Source organism: Lethenteron reissneri, unplaced genomic scaffold, assembly GCF_015708825.2.
Source record: "Lethenteron reissneri isolate LAM-NWPU_2019-01 unplaced genomic scaffold, ASM1570882v1 scaffold_1748, whole genome shotgun sequence".
NCBI classification, from domain to species: domain Eukaryota; kingdom Metazoa; phylum Chordata; class Hyperoartia; order Petromyzontiformes; family Petromyzontidae; genus Lethenteron; species Lethenteron reissneri.
This window is the reverse complement of record NW_026891496.1, coordinates 3262-23661: the sequence shown is the minus strand read 5'-3', so window position 1 is coordinate 23661 and position 20400 is coordinate 3262. Positions and strand designations below refer to the sequence as shown.

The following is a 20400-nucleotide window of genomic DNA, read 5'->3' as shown; positions in this document are numbered from 1 at the left end:
GAGAGTGCATGGAGGGGAGTGGAGTGAGAGAGGGGAGAGGCAGGAGAGTGCGTGGAGGGGAGGGGAGTGGAGTGAGATGAGAGGGGAGAGGGGGGGCCCCCCCCGCCAAAGCGAGGCGCCCACCAGCACCGTACGTCAGAGGTCGCAATCGGGTATCTGATACCCGTACCCTACCCGATACACGGGTACCCGTTTGCGACCCTGGTGCCGGGTACGGGTAGGCCGTGAGTCACTGGTGAATAGTCGTTTGTCACTCATTTCGGGTAGGGTACGGGTACGGTTAGGGAACGGGTACCCGTACCTGGCTGGGTACGGGTCGCCGTTTGCGACCCTGGTGCGGCCGGGTACGGGTACGGCTAAGGAATCAAAACCCGTTTGCGACCTCTGCCGTACGTCTCACTCGCCTGGGCCCGCGTCTCCGTTGTCGCCGGCGCCGTTGCCGGCCCCGGTGCCCTCCGGCGCCTCCGCGTCTTCTCCACCCCGCCGGCCTGGGCAGCGCCACGTCGATGCCCAGCATGCGCAGGTAGTGCAGCCGCTCGTTCTTGGCCACGAAACAGCGCAGGGAAGTCTTCCCGCGCCAGCCGCAAAGGATGATGGGACAGCGGGGCGAGTCCGGCTGCCTGCGACGGACGGGGGAAGCAATGAACGGCAAAAAAAAAAACAACATCGCGGACCCCCCGTCAAGTTGTAGCTTTCTTCCCCGTGCAGAGCAAGTAAAGGGTAACGCGCCCCGTGTAATTGCCGGCTCTCGCCACTGCCGGCGGAAGGGCATTTGGTCTACTCTTCCACGTTGAGCGGATGCATTGGAAGAGGCGAGCGTACCCACACTTTACCCCACCACACGCGGATTCAATCATCCTGCTGGGCGAGTGGTGGGGGGTGGGGAGGTTTTAGAAACCTGCAGGTTTTAGAAACCTGCCCACTGTTCCATCTCCTCGGCCTTGCTCCCGGTGCGGCTCGGTAAAGCCACCGGGCTCGCGCGTTTCTGCGGCTCTGCTGCCGTACGTCTCTCTCTCTCCCGAAGCGCTTTCGAGTCGTGCCACGCGTCGTTCGGCGCCACGTCCGACGTTTCGGAGACCTTCTTCAGGGACTGAGTCGATCGAATCGGTCTGGTCCCGAAAGAAGCTTCCCAGCATGCAGCGTTTGCCGTGGGTGTTTGTGCAATAGAGGTTTTTTGGGTTAAGCTTGTGCAAATATAAATGTGTCGTTAAAGCCGCCACCGCCCGACACAGCCTATTAGCAAGGTTTGTCACGTAAACAGAACGTGCCAATTAGTCACGAGTACAGCACTAACCGGTTGTGTATTGGAGAGTAAACCCACCACAACATTTACAACTCAAGTACCGTCACGTTTCGCCAGTGATTACAACCACAACCAGCATCATCAGGCGACAGCCACAGAGCTGTGGAGAAATGCGCGTTGTGCGTGTACATTATGTATGAATAACCCAACCGGCAATGGATATCCATTGTATTTTATATGCACACGTTAACCGCACCCCGCCCCCCACCTCTGTTCCTCGCACCTGGATGGCTCACAAGTGACGACGTCTCATGTCGTCCCCTCTATTTAAGACCGAAACGGGAGAGGATTTCTCCACAACTCTGTGGCTGTCGCCTGGTGATGCCGGTTGTTGTTGTTGTAATCACTGGCGAAACGTCACTGGTATTTGAGTTGTAAATGTTGTGGTGGGTTTACTCTGCAACACACAACCGGTGACGAATTGGCACGTTTTGCTTACGTGACAAACGTTACTAATTGGACGTGTCGGGTGGTGGCGGGATTAACGACACATTTATATATTTACGCGATCTAACCCAAAAAACCTCTATTATGGATCATACTGGTAACGAAAGCCCTACTACATGTTAAACTGTGTGTGTGTGTGCGAGAGCATCAAACTTACTCCGGGTCTGGTTCGTACTTCAGCACAACGCTTCCAATACCTGGCGAGAAAAACAAAATCAACGTCACGGTGGAGAACCGCCACTGGGACGGCGCACTCCCAGAAGGCAGTGCGATGCCGATGGGTTGCACGTACGTACGGTGAACTTCTATCGCACCCGTATTAGCGCGGTGGCTAATCGGAGGTGCGGGGGGAAGGACAACACACACACACACAGCGGCAAACCACCGCCGCTTTCTTTAGAGCCTAGTCTCAACAGTGTTAGACCAGAGGAAGCCGAAAGCGAACAGCACAAAGACAAAGCCCACCTATCAGAGTAATGAGAGCTCGGGGTGAGCAGCTACATCTTGGGACCTCCCTTGCCAGGACAGCTTTCTTTAGACAGCTTTATTTAGAAAGCTTTCTTTAATCAGTTCAAAGACAATGAATACACTACCAGAGCATGTGTTTTTGTGTTTGCATGTTCAACACAAGTATCTGTGGTTAATGCAGACACGATTTCTTGTAAAGGTTTCAGTTGGTGTTTTGCCATCTTAACACAACTGTTTATTGCCAACAATGGTAATACTGCTGTAGTGACATAGCACGTCACTGCTGTGTCGGCCCGTACGAGAGCTGGGGGCCCCAAGGGGGTGCCTGGAGGTCACGTGGTGGAGGGACCCAGACCTTCCCGTGAGGTGGGGGAAGGGAGGCGTGGCCTGGGTAGGGAGGCGTGGCCTGGGCAGGGAGGCGTGGCCTGGGAAGGGAGGCGTGGCCTGGGAAGGGAGGCGTGGCCTGGGCAGGGAGGCGTGGCCTGGGAAGTGGATATAAGCGTGGTGTGGACGCAGAGCGAGGCTGTTGAACTCCGAAGTGAAGACGACATCATCGGTCCTCAAGTCCCGGGTCGTCGTCCTGGGCCAGGCAGCCCGTCGCCTGCCTGGTCCACTCTGTGTCGTCTTCCAGAGTGTTAGTGAGTTGAGGAAGGTGGTCACCACCTCATGTACGGTGTTATATTACTTACCGTTTCATAAATAGTATTGCCTCCAAGCTGTGTGTGTGTGTGCGCACCTAATTCTAACCCACTACACTGGAAAGTGAGGTCCCGTGATGGTCCTCTCCCTCTCTCCCCGAGCCCCTCTCGCGAGGCGCCGCTGATCGAAACTCGCCGGACGCGCGGCGGTAACTCACTGAGCGGCTTGGCCTGGTTGCGCGCCTCGAGGGAGAACTTGCCCAGGAAGGGGTTCTCCTGCGTGAGTAGCACCCACGATGTCGTGTAGGGCACGCTCACCACGCGCTCGCCCACGTACGGGAACAGCGTGTAGATCGCCTGCGCCACACACGCAAGCGGGTTTTAGTTTTGACGTCCTTCGGCCGCCCTCCCCCTCCCCCAACCGCGCGCACCTCCAATTAGCGCGGTTGGCCACGTACGCCGCGAGAAAGTTAAACGTACAAACCTCGTATCACCTTAACAGACTTATTACAGGTTTGTTTAGGATTAGATCGCGTAAATATATAAACGTGTCGTAAACTCATCGCCGTCCAACACAGCCAACTCGTAAGGGTTGTGACGTAAACAGAACGTGGCCAATTCATCACTTGTACAGCACTAGCGTGTAGTGTATAGTAGTGTAGTGTATAGTAGTGTATAGTAGTGTATAGTAGGTAGTATAGTAGTGGTGTATAGTAGTGTAGTGGGTATAGTGTAGTGTATAGTAGTGTAGTGTATAGTAGTGTAGTGTATAGTAGTGTAGTGTATTGTGTAGTGTATAGTAGTGTAGTGTATAGTAGTGTAGTGTATAGTAGTGTAGTGTATAGTGTAGTGTATAGTAGTGTAGTGTATAGTAGTGTAGTGTATGGTAGTGTAGTGTATAGTAGTGTAGTGTATAGTAGTGTAGTATATAGTAGTGGTGTATAGTAGTGTAGTGTATAGTGTAGTGTACTAGTACAGCACACCGGTGTGTTGGAGAGCAAAGCCCACGACATTTACAATCCGCGTACGACGTTTCGCCAGTAATTACAACCAGCTTCATCAGGCGACAGCCAGATTTGGCTGTGTCGGGTGGTTGCGGGTTGAACGAACACTTTATACGCGATCTAACCCAACAAAAACCTTTATTATGGATGATATTGGTCGCGAAAGCCTACTACGTGTTAACCTTGACAGACTGTTGGGGCAAGTGCTGTTAGCTAGCGAGTAGCACCTATGAAGGCCGGCACGGCACACGAGGAGGTGAGTGGCCAGCAACCCACGCTCGGCCGCCTTTGTCTCCCCAGTGGCAATGTTTTACACACCGCACCAGGTACTCATTTGAGGCTGAGTCGACCTAGGGGAGGAGGCCCAGGACCGGTTCAGATGATCATCACTGGTGTTCGCCGTGAGCGGGAATCAAACCCTGGGTCACCGGGTTCGTAGCGCAGCGTAGCGCTCACCGCTACGGATCACATAAGTGCAAGGGAGTCTACGCAAGCAAGAGTAGGCGAGTCGATCAGTCTGCGTGCGAGTCTACGGGTCTCTACCCAAATGTACGATATCACGGAGCGAGAGAATTCGAGCATCTGAAACGACGCGTTGCCGTGGTACTTGTGGCTGAGAAGAGGAGAAAGCGGCGGGCGTGCCTGACGCTCGATTGTAATTGTTGCGCCGCGCGGCATGAACTGGAATCGACCCCCAATCAGCCAAACGAGTCACCGGAGAAGGTCTCCTGGAGTGCGCGCGTCCGTCAAGGCCAATACCGCTAATTAAAATGACCGATGGCCTTCGAGTGAACCACGCGCGGCAGACGGATTGATCGGCGGCGGCGGCGCCGCGGCGTTAATTCCGCTAACGGGATTAGCGGGCGAGGGTGTCCGTCGTTATCCCAAGTTGTCAACGAGCGGGCGAGGCTGGGCGAGCGCGACGGACGACGGTTACGACGATGGTGGTGACGACGACGACCGACGGTTACGATGAGGGTGACGATGACAAACTACGGTTACGACGACGGTGACGAACGAAGACGATGACGAATGACGGTTATGACGACGATTATGATGACAGTGATGATGACGACGGTTACGACAACGGTTACGAACGACAACGGTTACGGCGACGGTTATAACGACGGTTATGACGACGGTTATGACGACGGTTATGACGACGGTGATGACGATGACGGTTATGACGACGGTTATGACGACGACGGTCGTAACCCGACAAGGGAGCAGTGCGCGATATAAACGAGATGATAAAGAATCGATTCCTCAATCAAAGCGCGACTCCGAATCGGATCGCTGTGCGGGGGCGCGACAGCGAAACGAAGAATGCCGAGCGACAATGACGAACCAAGTCGACCCCCGACCGACTAGGGGTGTGAACTTGTGACCTTCCAAGTTCATGACAAAATTAAGGAACTAGACAATATGCCTCCTTCGCATAGCACATATATGAAAAAAAATATTAAAACTTTTAGTTTTTTTTACATCCCATCAGGGATTTGGCTCTCTGGGAGTTTTCAGCAGCATTGGTTCAACACAAGCAAACTCTGGCGCGGTACTGACATCCACCATTGGTTCAAGCAAGCCCGACTCTGCTGACAGAGACACTGCATGTGGAACACTCGCCGACGAGTTCGCTTCCGACGGAGCGTTTTCCTCTCTTTTTCTTTCTGATCACAGGATCGAGGCAGAGAGTGGTGGCGCAGCAGGTTAGCGTCTCCACCGCGCGACAAATTCCCGTGACCTCGGTTCGATTCCCGGCGGCCGCGGGCCAGCGTGGGCGACGAGCGATATACGCGAACGGATCCCGGTCCACCGCTCTTCACCGCACCGACCGAAGTGGGGCATTGCGGTCAAGCCACCGTTAGAGGCACAAGCAGAAGGCTTTCACCCAACAGAGGATTTGACGTCAGGGGCCACGGAAGGTGACCATCCGCGCCACCGTTAAGTCAACCCGCGCCCATCCTGCCCGACGTGGCGAAGTATGGTCCTGAACGAAGAGCCCTGCGCGCCAACCCCCCCCCGCCCCTGAACTTCTCTCTCTCTCACCTCTTGTCCCAGACGGAAGGCACAACCAAACTCCTCTCCATCAGCGTTCCTCGACCACGCCTTGACGCCCGTGTTGATGATCTACGGGAGAAAATTATCCCAAAACAACGTTTGTGTTCATCGCTCGGCACGTATTCAAAACTTCGTCAACGTCGTCGTCATCATCAATAAATACAATTAAGTCCTAAATATTCACGTGTGTATACTGAGCTTCTTTCGCAACCGTACGTAGCCAACCGTGCTAATCAGAGGTGTGGGGGAAGGACAACAAAATAAACACAAAAAGCTGTTGTCAGAAATACATTTTCAATCTGGGGTACCCCTCCCACCCGTACCCCACCCACCCAACCACCCGTACCGTACCCCACCCACCCGTACCCCACCCACCCAACCACCCGTACCGTACCCCACCCACCCGTACCCCACCTACCTGTACCCCACCCATACCCCACCCACACGTACCCCACCCACTCACCCAAAAACATGTACCCCGCCGACCCACACACCCACCCACCCGTACCCCACCCACCCGTCCTTACCCTACCCACCCACCCACTCATAAACACTACCCCACCCACCCACCCGTACCCCACCCAACCACTCACCCACCCGTACCCCACCCACATTGTACCCCACCCAACCCGCACCCCACCCACCAACACGTAACCCGCCCACCAACACGTACCCCCACCCAACCCTTCCGTACCCCACCACCCCCACCGGGTCACCTTGACGCGCTGGCTGTTGTGGATCATGATGTCGCGGACCTGGCTCGACACCAGGTACAGGTGGCGCTTCTTGCCCTCGTGCTGTGCGCGTCAGCAGGTTGCGCAGCGGGAAGTCCGCCGCCAGCTTGTAGAAGCCCCCCTGCAGCAGCGGGGCGCAGCGACAACAAAACCTCGGGTTTTAAAGCGAACGGCCCATCCATTCATTCTAGATTTGAAGCTTTCGTGACTGCAACGATTCATATTCTTCGGTGTTTTCGGTAAAGTCCCATCCATTTGCGCCGGAGCCGAGCCCATTTGACAAAAGGCGCCGCGCGCCACCCAGCGGCGAATATCACGCCGTCTTGCGGCGCAGCGATTGACGCCAGCGGTGTAAGTGGCCGTAGGGGTGGTGGCAGTATGAGGCCCAGTGGGGTTTAAACTACCAAGACCATAATTGTCACTGGGTGTTGGTGGCCGTGAGGGGAATTGAAATCGGGTGCGCCAGGTTCATAGCGCAGCGCGCTAACCGCGACACTACAGCTCCCCACAGAGATACATTAGAGAGGTACACACACAGGACACGTACATATAGCGGTACACACGACAGAGATGCACATAGATATAGAAAAGCCAACACATCCCCCGTATAGCCTTAACAGACTGTAGGGGCGAAGGTCGGTGCACGGTTTGCCACCAAGGCCCTTACTTGATGGAAGGAAAATGGGGTCGTCCTCCCGCATGAACACGAACGGGTCCTCCTTGTACCCATGCAGCTTAAACTCTTCGATGGCGGAGGGCCGCAGACGCCGTCGTGAATCGCGGGCGACGGCTCAGCGAGGGCGGCCGCGTCGGCATCGGCGACGGCGTCATCGGCGGCGGGCTTTCCCAGAATCCTCTGCGTCCGCGTCGGCAATCGCCGTTCCGTCGGCGTTTGCCGACGCGGATGAGGCCGCTTTAGAGTTCTGCACCTGCACGGGTCACAAGGCAAACATCAACAAACAAAGACGAAGATCCTTCCCCCGTGTAGCCTTAACAGACTGTTGGGGCAGTGCTGTTAGCGAGTAGCACCTATGAGGCCGGCACGGCACCGAAAGGGGTGGGTGGCCAGCACCCACCCTCGGCCGCCTTTGTCTCCCTAGCGGCGAAGGGTGGGTGTAGGGTGGGTTGGGTAGGGTGGGGTAGGGGTAGGGTGGGTGGGTGGGGTAGGGTGGGTGGGTGGGGTAGGGGTGGGGTGGGTGGGTGGGGTGGGGTAGGGGGGGGTGGGTGGGGTGGGGTAGGGTGGGGTGGGTGGGGTAAGGTGGGTGGATTGGGGTAGGGTGGGTGGGTGGGTGGATGGGGTAGGGTTGGGTGGGTGGGTGGGGTAGGGTGGGTGGATGGGGGTAGGGTGGGGTAGTGGGTGGGTGGGGTAGGGGTGGGGGTGGGGTAGGGTGGCTGGGGTATAGGGTGGGGTGGGTGGATGGGGTAGAGTGGGTAGGGTGGGGTAGGTGTGGGTGGGTGGGGTAGGGTGGTGGGGTGGGGTAGGGGGGGGGGTGGGGTGGGTCGGTGTTGTGGGGTAGGGGGGTCGGTGTTGTAGGGTGGGTGGGTGGGTGGTTGTGGTAGGGTGGTTTGTGGGTGTTGTAGGGTAGGGTAGGTGGGTGGGTAGGGTGGGTGGGGTGAGTGGGTGGGTGGGTAGGGTAGGGTGGGTGGGGTGGGTAGGGTGGGTAGGGTGGGTAGGGTGGGTGGGGTAGGGGGGTGGGATAGGGTGGGCACCCACGTTCCGCTGCCGCTTGTTCCAGGGCATCTCTCGCTTCTTCTCCAGCACGGCCACAAAAACCCGCCGGTGTTCTGGTGGTGCGGCAGAATCCGGACGCTGCCCCAGACACACGGCAGGGGGAAGAGTCGTCGCCATCACCGTCAGCGTCGTCGTCATCACCGTCAATCGTTTAATCCCCACGAAGCGCCCCACGGGGAGCGAGTTTCACGACATTGGCGCGCGGCGATCCACAAACCCCTCGCCGCCACCACCCGGCCAGCCGACCGGCCAAATAATTAGTTTGAAGGATGGAGGAGGAGGAGGAGGTCACGTACGAGAGGTGGCACCTTTGTTGTCCTTCACCCGCACCTCCGATGAGCACGGTTGGCTCCGTGCGCTGCGAAAGAAGTTCAAACGCTCGCACGCACTGCACGTACCAGCGGTTGGAGGTTGAGACTCTGGAGAACCGCCGGTCGGGCGGAGGGAACATAGTCTGACCGCAAAACTGGGCGCGACGCTCCAGGCGGCACGGACTCCAGGTTCTCGAACCACCCCCGTCCTTCGTCATGACCTGAATGTGGTCACGCACGACGCACACACAACAACAATAACTACGAAGGTCCCCCGTGTAGTAGCCTACACACCACCGTTGGGGGCAAGTGTTGTCAGCGAGGATTTACAGAGGCTGGAACGGACTCGCGACGCGAGTGGGTGTGGGTAGCAAAACCCTACAGTGCTGACGTTGACACAGCGCACCAGGTACTCATTAACGAAATCTATAAATTTTAATTTTATTTTACCAGGTACGGCGCACTGAGCCGTCGAGCACTTTTTCAGAAGCGACCCGGCCACAAATGATAGCTTCAGCCAAGTGGCTTGTCATCATCACGTGGACATTTTATATGCGGTAGCCAAATATTCTCGAAAGCACGTCGATTCTAAATGTGGAAGGAGAGAAATCCCAGCGACCACGGGGAAGATAGGCACGCAAACAACCCAAAAATACAGGCATCAGGGTCGGGGTGGAACCCACGATTGCTGTATACCAGGCAAGGGTGGTTAAGTATAGTAATAGGTTTTACCCTTTGAACTGGTACAAAAAACTGATACCTTTATACAAGGGATCATGTTTGCAATAACCACAACACAAGCAGTCAAGGTGAAAACAAAAAGAAACAACTCTGATGATATGCACTGTCCTTGAAGTTGATTGGTCCACACCCGAGACAGCTTTCTTAGAGCCTAGTCTCCAGTGGTGTTGGACCAGATGACGCGAAAAAAGGCGTACAACTCAAAAACAGTGCACTATCAGAGTATTGAGAGCTCGTGGAAGCATTACACTATGAGACATCTCCTTTACCAGTGGCAAAATATAGTAATAGGTTTTTACCCTTTCAACTGGTACAAAAACTGATACCTTTATACAAGGTTGTGTTGTGGTTATTGTATAAAGGTATCAGCTTTTGTACCAGTTGAAAGGGTAAAAACCTATTACTATATTTTGCCACTGGTAAAGGAGATGTCTCATATTGTAAAGGTGGTTAAGATCTCACCTAGTCGAACATCAGACATCAAATTTCGATTTAAAGCTTTCGTGACCTGCAGGGATTCATCTTCTTGGTCCTTTCGGTAAAGTCACGTAGAAGGGAAGTAATAAAATAATAAAAATAAAACATAATAAAATAATTCTCATGACGTTTCGGCTACGGCTGCTTGCGTTGTAGCCAAAACGTCGTGAGAATTATTTTATTATGTTTTATTTTTATTATTTTATTACTTCCCTTCTACGTGACTTTACCGAAAGAACCAAGAACATCAGACATCACTCGCCACTGGTGAGAATTACACGTATTATTTTGACAGTCATCGTGACAGACGTGACTCTGTGGCAGGCTGAATAAATAAATTTTGGCACCCACACCCCCCCCCCCGCTATTGTGCGTGCCCAGAGGTCACTTGAAGAAGAGATCTCAGAGGTAGCTCTCTGATGTCCACTTCCACGGGCCGTGGAAGTTGCTCGCCAGGAGATCCGACTGGACGCGCCGTCCCGTTGACGCGGCAGGGACCAATCATCGTAAAACCGGGCACCCGAGTTTGATTTCTGTCCCCGGCTCACATCGGCCGTGGGTGTCGTCCGTTTACGAATGGGACAAACGGGCAAAGTGAGAAATTCGGAGATTTAAAAGAAACACTAAAACCATAAACACGGATGGACGTACGGAAGCACGTACGGACGAAGGGGTCGAGGTGAAGAACATTTAAAAAAAAAAATCTTGATTTGAAGCTTTCGTGACTGCAGGAATCCATACTCTTTGGTTCTTTTGGTAAAGTCACGTGGGTAGAAAATAAAAGAAATCACGACGTTTCGGGCGCAACACAAGCATCCGTCATCAGGTGGGAAAGCATGGCCTGCTGGCCTCAGCTTGATTTATTTTAATTTTATTTTATACCTCCGTGACTTTACCGTAAGAACCAAATAGATTTTTTCAAAGTCAAAACCTTCCAGGCGGTGAGTCCCGGCATGCGCTTGAGCTGAGTGAGTTCCTCCGACACGTCCACCAACTCCAGGGCTCCTGCACGGGGAGGGGTCCGGGGTCACGTGGAGATCAACGAGAGAACTGAGCTTCATTGTGAAATGCAGCGTACCGATATTTCACAATGAAAATGGTTGATGTTAAGACGGGAGAGAGGAACGCATGCCACGGAGAACAACGGAACGCTCAACCATCATTCCCCTCCCCTCTGTCCGTCCGTTTGCCTCGTCCATCCGTCTAACTTTTGGTTTGTCTGTTAACATCAGGGTGGCTAGAAGATGTTAACTGCCTCGCCTGGTATACAGGAAGTCGTGCATTCGATCCCGACCCTGACGCCTGCTGCTGTATATTTGGAGATTGCGTGTCTCTCTCTCTCTCATCATCATCACGGTGGCTAGGAGATGTTAACGACCTCGCCTGGTGTACAGGAGGTCGTTGCGTTCGATCCCGACCCTGACGCCTGCTGCTGTATATTTGGAGTTTGCGTGTCTCTCTCTCTCCCAGTGGTCACGTAGATTTTTTCTCCGGGGTCCTCCCGTTTTTCGCCGCACATTTAGAATTGATGTGCGTTTGGAGTATTTGGCTGCTATACATTTCCACGTGATGATAATCCCCTTTGCGGCCGCTTGTGAAAAAGAGCTGTACAGCTTCGCGGGCCTTACCTAGTAAAATAAAAAGTTTCTAGTTTTTATAGTTTTAAGCGAGCTTGGGCAGGACACGTCCCTTGAGGTACGACCACGACAAGCACCGGCGGTGGTCGAGACTAACCGCGGAGTGGCACCAACGCCCACCGCAGCACGGACGCCTGCGCGCAGCGGATTCCGCTCGCGCTCGCCAACGCGCCCGTTCGTCCCCGGAAAGCTTTCCAATCGGCGGCAGGGAAGCCGACGACGACAGGGGGGCGACGGGTAGGAGGGACAAGCGGGCTGGGAACGAGGGCGGGCAGGGGGCGACAGCGACGCACCTTGGCTGCTGTGGAGCCAGCGAGGGCGTACCACGGCCTCGTTCTCCACGGGGTTGAGGGAGCACGTGGAGTAGAACATGCGGCCGCCCACCGCCAACAGTTCCGCGCCGCGCACCGAGATCCTCCGCTGGAGCCTGCGGAGCGACGGAGAGACGCGTCCACGTGTGGGAGAGGCGCAGGACCGAGCCGGTGTCAAGGGTGGGCGACATCAACGGTGTTTATGGTGGGCAATGTCGCGTACGGTAGAGGGTGGGAGAAGTCGAGGGCAGACGCAGACGACAATCGGCTCGGGCGGCACCCAACGCAAAGCAGGAGCAGAAAACCGACGCAAATCTCCGGGCCAAGCAACAACCGCCTCTGCCGCACGTGCGCTAAAATGGGCCGTCCACGCTCGCGGTGCCACCCACCCACCCACGTGACCGTCGCCACGCTCGCGGAGCCACCCACCCACGCGACCGTGCCACCGTCGCCACGCTCGCGGAGCCACCCACCCACGTGACCGTGCCACGCTCGTAGGCGCGTGCCACCACCCACCCACGTGACCGTGCCACGCTCGTAGGCGCGGTGCCACCCACCCACGTGACCGTGCCACGCTCGTAGGCCGGTGACACCCACCCCGTGACCGTGCCACGCTCGTAGGCGCGGTGCCACCCACCCACGTGACCGTGCCACCGTCGCCACGCTCGCGGTGACACCCACCCACGTGACCGTGCCATGCTCGTAGCGCGGTGCCACCCACCCACGTGACCGTGCCACCGTCGCCACGCTCGCGGTGACACCCACCCACGTGACCGTGCCACGCTCGTAGGCGCGATGCCACCCACCCACGTGACCGTGCCACGCTCGGAGCGCGGTGCCACCCACCCACGTGACCGTGCCACGCTCGGAGGCGCGGTGCCACCCACCCACGTGACCGTGCCACGCTCGGAGGCGCGGTGCCACCCACCCACGTGACCGTGCCACGCTCGAAGGCGCGTGCCACCCACCCACGTGACCGTGCCACGCTCGGAGGCGCGGTGCCACCCACCCACGTGACCGTGCACGCTCGGAGGCGCGGTGCCACCCACCCACGTGACCGTGCCATGCTCGTAGGCCGGTGCCACCCACCCACGTGACCGTGCCACGCTCGAAGGCACGGTGCCACCCACCCACGTGACCGTGCCACGCTCGGAGGCGCGGTGCCACCCACCCACGTGACCGTGCCACGCTCGTAGGCGCGGTGCCACCCACCCGTGCATGTTGAGGCCGTTCCCTGGCGTCCATTTCTTCCACACGTCGATGTTTTTGCGAAGTGTTCCATCGCCGCTAAAAACAACAACAACAAACGATGGCATCTCAAGTCCAGGAGATGGTTTTAGATTTGTCCGATCTCCTGTTCACTACCCCATTCCCCAAAGCAGAGCTAATGATCATAACGATGGATTAGGTTACATCGGGGGGAGGTGGCCCAGTGAATCATGCACCGAGTCGTGAATCTGGCAACCCGAGTTTGACTCCTGGCCATGGCTAACATCAGCGGCGAGTGGATCTGGATTTGCAACGATGGACGGATGGATGCAGTGGTTGGATAGATGTAGAGACAGAGATGGTTGGATGGACCGAGAGAGATGATTGATGGAGATAGACAGAATAACAGAGAATGGATGGTTCAATGGACAGACAGAATGGAAAGATTGATTGAATGGAAGGACGGAAGGATGTGTGTGCGCGTGGTCTCCCTGTTCAGGCAGATCGACCGATGTGACACACGGGACGATTTGGCGATCATCGACAGGCAGAACAACACACCGATGACTGACAAGACACATGACAGACGATATCCAGATGGATGGACGGATGGACTGACGGGACGGGGCCGCCACGGTGGTGAGATGTTAACTACCTCGCCTGGTATCCAGGAGGTCGCGAGTTCGATCCTGACCCCGACTCATGTTTATTATTTGGAGTTTGCATGCTTCTCCCTGTGGTTGCGTGGACTTTAGAATCAACGTGCATGTTGTGTATTTGGCTGCCGTTTCAATGTTCACATTTTAAGCCACTTCGTTGGGCTATAAATAACTATATAGCTCAGTGCGCTTTACCTGGTAAAATAAAAATTAGTATAGTAGTGTAGACTGAGATGACTAGCAGATGCACCACCTGTGCCCCTTAAACACACACCATACCATAGAGGAACTGGTGTAGGTCCCAAAACCACATTCCCAATTGTGAAAAACCACCTGCAAATTGCGGTCTTATAGCTTTTAAAAGTGACCGACTGACATTCGAACGGTTCACGTTGGCCGCGCACGACGCACCGGCACCTGCACGGCACGTCGGCGAGGATGCGGTCGAAGCGGAGGAACTGGCGCGCGTGGCGGCGGCGGCGGTCTCCCCCGACGCCGCCGGGGCAGGCGGCGTCGGCGTCATCTGCAGCAGCGGCAGGCTGCCGGCGTCGTGGTTGCACACGATGACGCAGGGGCTGTGCAGGCGTTTCGACTGGTGCACCAGCAGGGTAGCAGCGCTTGTTGTCCGAGTCGGTTAGCGATGATGAAGCCGTCTGCCAGAAGACAGAGGGAGACACGGATGGAAAGGACGTCAAGTTTATACTGGTAGGAACCTCCTGGTTAGACCAGCCCACAGGGGATTATTGTGTCCGTCCGTCGTGCAGGGAGGGGTTGGGTGGGGAGGGAGGGGCTGGGTGGGGAGGGGAGGGTGGGGAGGGGCTGGGTGGGGAGGGGCTGGGTGGGGAGGGTGGGGCTGGGAGGGGTGGGGCTGGGTGGGGAAGGGCTGGTCACCCCGTGGTGCCCTTATAAAACTCACGTTTAAACCTACTCCCGCCGGCTTGTGCCCGCCCTCACAGTCGGGCATATTTGCGGAATACACCACGCCGCCGTTGACCCTGGCCATTGACCGAGCAACCCAACGTTCCTACCAGCTCCTCCGCAGGAATGTGTTTTATTTGTGGAACCGGGAGCGAACTCGGGGGAGATCAGGATGAGTCTCATTTGCAAGAGAGACTACTCCGGGTCACTCCTTGACCAGGGGTAGGTCTCCGACGTACAGAAGAACCCACTTAGTGTCTCGCAATTTTCTTGCGGGTGGAGCAGCGGGTGAGCCCACGGTGCTCTGAACGTGACGCGAGTTCCCATTCCCGGCCACATTTGTGGTCAAGCCGGGTGGTGAACACTGTGCCTTACAGCTGGAAGGACCTGGGTTCGATTCCCGACTCGGGCACCTTCCCGTGTTTGAGTTTGTGGTTCTCCCCCTTGCTCTGCTTGGGCTTATTCCGAGTTCTCCGTTTTCTCCCATAGGCGAGATAAAAATCTACGTTCCGTAAAACTTTTTCGCGACGGTACCTAGCCAACGTGCTAACCGGAGGTGCCGATTGTAATCCAATGCGCAAAATTACCTGCAAATTACTCGATTGAGACCAATAACAAAGATCCCCCGTAATAGTTTAAGGCTATACAGGAGATCTTTGTATTTTTGTGTGCGTACGTTTGTCCGCGTATGGGTCGACTATGGGGAGACAAAGGCGGCCGGGCGTGGTGTTGGCCACCCACCCCCTCGTGTGCCCGTGCTGGCCTTCATAGGTGCTACTCGCTAACCAGCACTTGCCAACAGTCTGCTAAGGCTACACCGGGGGAGATCTTTGTCTTTGTGTGTGTGCGTTGCGTCTGTGCGTCATAACCGGGGAGAGGCGTGCTCATGTCAGAGTGCAGCATCTCGATCAGCTGTTGCCGTCTTTGAGCCCGGCGCTGCGCACATGTCCAGCACCTGGGGATCAGCTTCACGGTCATCGTCGACAAACAGCAGCAGTGACAGCAGTGACGGCAGTGGCAACGGAAGCAATAGCAGCAGCAGCAGACGCAACAGCAGACGCAGTACAGGCTTGACAGCAATTATCAAATTGTACATGGCATAAGTCGTGGTTTCAATCCCGGTTTTTCCCTCCAAATCTAGAAACGTGCATTTAGAGTATTTGGCTGCTATCAATGTCCACGTGATAAGCCACTTTGTTGAGCAATCATTTGTGCGAGTGGCGGTGCAGTTTTGATGACAACAGATCAAAATGGACTGATAAGGAGGGGTTGGGATAGACCCCGGTCGTAGCTGGGGGGGGGGGGGGGGGGGACAGGAAGCTGGGGGACTGAAAAGTATTCAGGCATAATTGCAGCATCAGCAGCAACATACTAAAGATGATGATGACTACGAATTAACAATGAGGCTTCCCGTTTAACACGTAAGCTTTCGTGACCAATATTAAGTGGATATTTACGGCATCGAACTCAAAATAAAACAAACTCTTTGGGTCTTTCGGGAAAGTCTCGTAGATAGAAAAATAACAGATCACGACGTTTCGATCGCAACGCAAGCATCGTCCTCAGGTGTATCTACGTGACTTTACCGAAAGACCCAAAGAGTATGATTTCCTGCAGTCACGAAAGCTTTAAATCAAGATTCCATCTGTAATAAAGGTCATGGAAGCGACTTCTGGAATCCGGTCTTATTTGTCTTTCGTTCACAACACTCCATCTTACTCCTTCACGCTGCTGACAGACAGCGTGAGAGGGAGAGAGAGAGAGAGACACGCGTGGCAGCCTGGACCACGTGGCAGCCCTGACCACGTGGCAGCCTGGACCACGTGGCAGCCTGGACCCCGCTCCAGCGTGGCCTCACCCTCCGTTCGTTCCAGATCTGACCACGTGTTGGCCATCTCCACCCCATTTAATACCAGGGTCACGTGGCACCTTTCCACCAATCCTGGTTAACCTCTATGGAATCTTCTAGACTCCATCGTACGCTCCCGGGACCACGCCCCTGACTCGTCCCCCCATTGGCTGTGGCTAAAGCCAGCAGATCCAATCCTCTACTTACAGATGTCACCTTCCCATTACGTCAGGGCCACGCCCCTAGACTTCCCCCCATTGGCTATGGGCCAGGACCGACAGAGCCAATCATCGCACGAGGTGTAATCCATCAGCAACCCGGATATATCCTCACATTACATATGGATGAGGCTTCCATCCATCTCGCGTTACCTTGTGGTGCGGCTCCACCTTGAGCAGGAGCGGAGGGATCATGCTCACCGCTTCTTGGCGGCTGATGTTTCCCTGTTACGGTTAAAGGCGAGAAACAACACTGTTATTATCATCATCATGACTACGATTGGTTAGCCAGGAAGGCCTCAATTGTGAGTCTCATGACTCTCTCAGGTGGTTTCTGCCAATTCTTCGCAGGAGAGGGAGGGGGGTGGGTAGGGGGGCGATGATTGCTACCACCCCGACTGACGATTCACTCAGAATTCTATCCGGTGCAGCAGTGAGGTGGGACCTGGTTACTCCACTGCAGCAGGATTTCGGCTTCGGCCAAGTCCGTGCTTTGTACAGCGGTGATAGTTTGTTTGGAGTTCAAGGTTGGCGAACACGTCGTGCAAACTAAGAATTACGATTCTGTTTTCCTGCTCCGATGAGCATTGAGGCGGTGGTCACTTCCTGCAAAGCCAGTGGTGGAAATTCCACATTCCTATGACAGGGGAGGGGGGGGAGTCTCTCCATTTGAGAACCACAGTTCAACTCCCCACAAGTGGTACTCATTTTATTGACCCTGGATAGATGATGAGCCGAGTCAACCCACGACGAGGATCTTAACTGTATGCGCGAACGTTGCATTTATTTCGCGGCGTACGTAGCCAACCGTGCCAATCGGATTGCAGGCCGCTCGCTTCACCACCACCACCACCAGCAGACAAACGGTCACCGCATCGCGGCGCTTTCAGGTGCGCTTCTGCGGCCGTCTGGAACGCTCTTCCTTCGATATCAGGAAGCCACTGGAGCTATGCACTTTTAAACCATCATCTAGCTTGACAAACTCAATTCTGTAGAACTGCTTTGTGTTGTTTAGTTTGTTGTCCTTCCCCTTCCCCCACACGATTAGCGCAGTCGGCTCCGTAGAGTGCGAAAGAAGTTCCAAATTCATACCAACATACACCACCGATATTTTTTTGTCTAAGCCAGGGGCGGCCACCTACGGCTCCGGAGGCTGCACGAGGCCCTTGAAAGGACTTTCTTCGTGACGTTAGTCATCAAGGACCACCGTCCCGTCTCGTATTCACCACGTTGCATTGCGGCTCTTGAAATTATTAGTTTTTCTTATATATACCGAATTCAAACAAAAATGGATCATTCTTGTTATTTTCGGTCGTTGACCAACCACCACCCCCCCCGCTCCCTGGGGTCTAGCGACCAGCAGGGCCGCGGGAGCGCAACGCGACTCACCGACTCCGTCTCCGTGATGAGGAACTGGTGGAACGCCTCCAGCAGGTGGCACTTGCGGATGCTCTTCCGGCTCAGATTCACCTGCCAGCCAAACTCGTTGGGGTACCTAGAGGAGGAGGGCGAAATCGCGATAATAATTTTTTTTTTTTTCCCACCGCTCAAACGAGCTGCGCCAAATGGGGCCCTTGGCAGAGCGCCGGGTTGTTGGCCGCTGACGTCGCGCGCAAGGAACGAGCCGGGGTCACGTGCACGACGATGATTGTCAGAATCGGAGTGTTTATTCAGACTGCAGGAATCCGATGAGCTACGAAAGCTCTTTTCACAGATGTCCGGTAGGGGCGGGCAAGAGCGTTGCAGTAACAAACAATTACAGAAACATGATAAGAGTGCAAAATACAAGAAAGGTAAACAAATCACCCAATAAGTAATATTTTTTTTTTAAATTTAAACACGCTTTAATGAAATGTACCGTACTAGTAATGGAAGAACTCCACGACTCCAGGACGTGGCCCCGAAGCTTGCCACAACGTAAGGGACCGTGGTGATTTACAGCCAACGTCAGTTGAGCGTGGACAATTAGAACCGAAGGCGAAACATAACATATACATTTTTTAAATAAATATTTGTATTATTTTTTATGATAGAATATAGTATTGTCATCAGTATGACATAAGTATACCAAGTTTGCAGTCAATACCACATTGGGAAGTGGGTTAAAATTGAGTTACAAGATTTGAGGCTACGACAACAACGACAGAGTGAGTTAATAGAAAGCGTGTAAAAACAACATCTGGAAGGACAGATAAGACTAGACGGACGAGCGAATGGATTGATACACGGACGAGAGGGATGGACTGATAGACTTCGGGATGAACAAACGGAAGAAAAGACCAACGGACAAACAGCTGGAAGGATTCACAGACGAAGCAACGGACGGACATGTCGACAGATGAACGGATGGACAAATGAACAGACAAACCAACAGGTGAACAGACGGAAAGACGAACGGACGGACAGAGGGGAGGGAGGTGGATGATGGCTGAGCGTACCATTCGAGCTGTTTTGGAGCCTCCACGGGCTGCCCGTCCACCTCCAGGCCCACCAGCTCGCTGAAGAACTTGCTCTTGAGGCAGCGGAGAAGCTCATCGGCGTGGCTGCAAGGCAATGGGCGGCACGAGTCAACAATTGACCACGCGGAAATGAGTAGCTTTAACTCCACGCGCCGCCAGCATCTTCAGGAACACCGAATCAAGCCATTTCGAATCCTCAAAGAAGCTCGCAGCCAGTATGCGGAGCAAAACATCCCGACGTCATTCCGAAACACTGCGCGGTATGACCCTATGAACTATATTTATTTCACAAGGTAATGGCCCACCGAGCTATACAGCTCTTTTTCAGGAGCGACCTGGCCACAAATGATAGCTCAACAAAGTGGCTTGTCACGTGGAAAATGTATCGCGGCAAAATACTCTAAATGCAACGTTGATTCTAAATGAAGCAAGGGAAACCGGAGGACTGGAAGAAAAATACACATGGCCACAGGGAGAACACGCAAGCTCCAGATATACAGCAGGTGTCAGGGTCGGGGTCGAACCCACAACCTCCTGGATACCAGGCGAGGTAGTTAACATCGCGCCCTGGAAACACATCGGGGAGCCTTGCGAGCAAACGGGTCGCGCTAGAGCTCGCAATGATTCGCCAAATCGCGACGGGAGCCGAATCGATGCGCCCCTCCTTACCTCTTGTATCCCGTGATGCGGAACGTGGCGGGCAGCGGCTCTCGAAGGGCCTCCATGAAGGCGCTCCACTCGGCCTCGGGCACGATGGCCTGCTCCTGGTAGTACGACTCAAACTGCTTGTTCTCCTTCACAATCTCTGCGTAACCGGCTCCCCAGCCACCCTGCCGGGTCGACGGAAGGCAGACACACACACGCGCACAAAGGCATGAAAAAATAGGAATAGGCTTTACCCTTTCTGGCACTAAAACAGGCGTTAAGATGTTCACAAATAGACACCGATTGCAAAGCATGAAGTTTGCATTAACCTCACATACTTGCGGCAAAACATGCTAACATGCTCTGATAATATCTGCATTTTATACTCTTGGTTCTTTCGGTAAAGTCACGTAGGTAAAGAAAATAAAAAATTATAAAATAAAATAAAAGATTAAAAAAACTGCATTAAATCACGACGTTTCAACACAAGCAATCATCATCGGGTGTGAAAATCACAACATGTGAACAGATGAACGGACGGACAGACGAACGGACGGACAGAGGGGATTGGCCTACACA

At 54.6% G+C, this 20400-nt stretch overlaps 1 pseudogene; it reads right to left on the bottom strand.

The window, feature by feature from the left end:
• Positions 1-404: 404 nt before the first annotated feature.
• Positions 405-20006, bottom strand: LOC133339281 (RNA cytosine-C(5)-methyltransferase NSUN2-like; annotated as a pseudogene).
• Between the last annotated feature and the right edge of the window lie 394 nt (positions 20007-20400).